Raw genomic sequence first — 3,709 nt, 5'->3', positions numbered from 1 at the left:
AGCATGTTGGTAGCTAATTCCAGTATATATGTTTTTTTAAAAAATAACTAATAGTTTACTAGTATTTTTTTATATCAGTGGTATATAGCTAATTATGTCAAGGGGAACTGTGTTGGATATCTAATTGTATGAATTTCCATGTATGTTTTTGTTAACAAATTATTGTCACTAATTTGTACATGTTCAGCATTTAATTATAGTTGCTTATTGGTTTCAGGTAGGTCACAAGGTATGCTTGAACGTCTATGACTTGAGTCAAGGAATGGCAAGGCAGTTGTCAATGACTTTTTTGGGTAAAGTTATAGAAGGCATTTGGTAAGTTCCTGATTATTTCATTTGTCTTCTCTTTGCATGTTCTTTGCCTGTGTAAGCTAAGATTCTATTTTCATGAAAATTTAGCTTTTTATCTTTACGTTATGCATTTAGTTCTGGCATTTTAGTATCTTAACTATTTTAGTATCTCGAATCGGTGCAGTCCACTTGGTATGATAAAAAGACCCCTGTCCTTTGTTACTAGACTTCTGGTGCTTACAATCTGTGATGTCTTTGAACAAACATTTATCGAAGTACTGCAAGTTTGATTTTTCCAGGTTGTTTTTGCTGGATTCTCTGCTGAATCTGTTGCCCAAAGAATAAGTGATTGTAAACCAAAGGTACTGATAACTTGCAATGCTGTCATGCGAGGGTCTAAGCTGATACGTCTCAGACAGATTGTTGACGCTGCACTCACAGAATCATCGAAGAATGGGTTCTCTTTAGGTATGTTTTCTTTTGTTAAAGAAAGACCGAGTACATGAAATAGTGTAACCTGTTCGAGTCACAATATGAAATATGTGACCACTGATTGATTTGTTGATATGATTCTTTCTAGTTAGGGACTTGTTGATTCTGATACCTTACCACTAAATGTCTCAAGAGAAATATTTCAGTAGCACAGCAGTTTGAAGAGGATAAAAAAGAAACTCAGAATATCGTTTTCATGAGTTTCTTGAAAAATACTAATTACGTGAGTTTTATGTGCTAATTACTAATTACGATCTACCAAATACTCATGCATTCATTGAAATAACTTTTTACGGTTCTAAAAACTCTTATGAGAGCGGCCTAGTTACTGCTTCCTGTCTGTCTATGAGCAGTTCACCCAGTACTGCATACATAATGACTTTCATCTTTTCCACCCTTTAACTCCTTGATACATAATATATTTAAGTTTCTATCATGCACTTTAATTAAAGCCATTCCATGCCAGGGATGAAAGTTTATAGCACTGAGGAGAAGGAATTGATTATGAAACTAACACTATAGTTGGCAGGGAACCCTAACATCCTTGTAGCAGCCAAGGCATTTGGATTGAAAGCCACTGTTCAGGTAGTCTTAATTCATTTCTTTTAGATCCCACTACCAGCTGGGAAGAGCACAAGAGTACACCCACACACACATATTAAATGATATTGCTTTGACTTACATGATCTCTCTCTCTCTCATACACACACACACACACACACATTTATTCCCCATATTATTGTGAATTCTAATTCCTGAGAGTGTTTCAGGTGGTTGACTTGCAAGTATTTGCTTCTCCACGTATCACCCTGAAGCCACTGGTTCCATCATTCCCTTGTTTTGAAAAAATATTAGTGTCTCTTATGGAGAAGGTGAGGTGTATTGTACAATATATTTATTTTATCGTTATGCTTAATTATATGTCAACATGAAAAAGTCTTTTTACGCTATCTACGGGTATAATCCTTTTTAGAATTTTTCTACTAGTATTTAACTTTTTCTTTATAGCAAGTTCTTGCATTAGTGTTTGTTATTCTCTCATTCTGGAAGGAATCTGACGATGCACTTTCCCAAATACATAATTTATCAAACAAGAATGTAGTGAAAAGATGCTACATATTAATGTCACTTCTTCTTTGTCATTGTAAATGACCTCACAAATGTTTAAACAAGCTTCTCATCGTATCTCTCTCGCACTGTCTTAAATTTCCAATCCTGCAGCCTCATGTTGACTTTGACCTCATGTTACGTGAATTTATCTTAGCTACTTTGAGCATGGAACACAAAATCCATTTGACGAGCCCAGCCCTTCCAATCTGAGAAAATTATGGATTGATGATATCAAAACCCAAAAACGATTATTCAGTCGCATCTTCACACACTACATAATCTGAAAAATCTATTAATCTATTTTTCTTGTGCTAGTCTCTAGTTTTGTGTTTCCAGTTGTGCTCTAGATCAGTTTAGTAATAAATCAATTATGTCTGCTGCAAGCTTTTCGGCTCCGGTGGCTGGATCCACCTATGTTGGCTTAAAACCTAGCCCGCCAAAGCTGATTCGAATGGATCTAAAACTCACTGTATGAAGGTACTTTGATCGGAACTTGTATTTTTGTTTTTAATTTTTTTTAAGCTGCTTATATTACCACCTTTTGTACTGCTTATAGTTGGCTCTCGTTTGTGTGTAAACAGACTTGGAATCCGATTGATAACAAGAAGTTTGAGACTCTCTCCTACGTACCTTCCACCTCTCACCGATGATTCAATCACTAGGGAAATTGATTACATGATGAAAAAAGGATGGATTCCATGCCTTGAATTTGATGCAGTAAGACAGATACTTCCTAATTTCTTTATTAGTATGATTAATACATATCCTACTGGAAATGTTCTACAGTTTTTGTTCAGCTAGATAGTTCTTAATTGCTTTTATCTACAATTACATCAATTTTAAGTATTAAAGAGATATGACAATTAGTTGTTGCAGAAAGTGTGACTTTTGGTAATTGAATTGTATTGTGAGCTCCCTTTATTTGGCAAAGGTAACATCTGGAATACAACCATTAATTCTTAAAAAAATTGCTATTTGCATCCACTCTTTATCATAATTTAAATTATGTTGTAAACTTTCAGTTTAGCAGGTGTATTGTTTCTTGATAGTTGATAGTGATAGAAATTGGACTCCAATGTTAGAAACTGCATATTTTTTATATAGAAAATATTCAATGTGTGTCCGATGTTATCAATTTTTCTATAAATGCATTCCAAATTGTGGCACTGATAAATAATTTTGTTCAATCTTGAAATTTCCATCTCTGGAGATGAACTTTCTATTTCTTTTCTCTCTTGCATGCACAAAATCATTATATAAATCAATGGCTTGAAGCAATACTCTGTGGTTTGAAGTTTTTTGTTAAGCAGGGGTTGAAATACTGATCTCTTGTTCCGAACATTTTTGTCTACAGCTGGGGTATGTTTATCGCGAGAATAGCAGAATTCCTAACTACTACGATGGGAGGTACTGGACAATATGGAAGCTTCCCATGTTTGGTTGCACGGACGTATCTCAAGTCCTCCATGAAATCGCGGAATGCAAGAAGGCATATCCTAGTGCTTACATCCGGTGCCTGGCTTTTGATAACATTAGGCAAGCTCAATGTATATCGTTCGTCATCCAAAAGCCCACAACCACCTCCTAGATCCTCTGCTCCTTGAAAAAGTTGCAGTGCAACCCTGTTCTGCTTCTGCATGTTCTGCTTCTACATGTTCAATGAAATCAATGAGTGATTCCATAGGGCTAATTCAAAATTTCCTTATTCTAAACTGCTTATAGTAGTTATTATTGCTAAAAGGAATTGGTTGTACATAGTTGCTTGTATCAGTTGTGTTGTCATACTCAACAATTTTCATTAGACTGAATGTCTTTA

At 35.1% G+C, this 3,709-nt stretch overlaps 1 long non-coding RNA gene across 1 annotated transcript; it reads left to right on the top strand.

Moving 5' to 3' along the window:
* Nucleotides 1-1,306: 1,306 nt before the first annotated feature.
* On the top strand, nucleotides 1,307-2,020 carry LOC141677443 (uncharacterized). Its single transcript, XR_012557421.1, has 3 exons — nucleotides 1,307-1,368; nucleotides 1,554-1,655; nucleotides 2,005-2,020. It is a non-coding gene; the product is annotated as an uncharacterized LOC141677443 (long non-coding RNA).
* Nucleotides 2,021-3,709: the final 1,689 nt, after the last annotated feature.

The sequence above is a fragment of the Apium graveolens genome, chromosome 8 (genome assembly GCF_009905375.1).
Source record: "Apium graveolens cultivar Ventura chromosome 8, ASM990537v1, whole genome shotgun sequence".
NCBI lineage: Eukaryota > Viridiplantae > Streptophyta > Magnoliopsida > Apiales > Apiaceae > Apium > Apium graveolens.
Note: the sequence above shows the minus strand (reverse complement) of the source record. Positions and strands in the feature narration are given on the sequence as shown.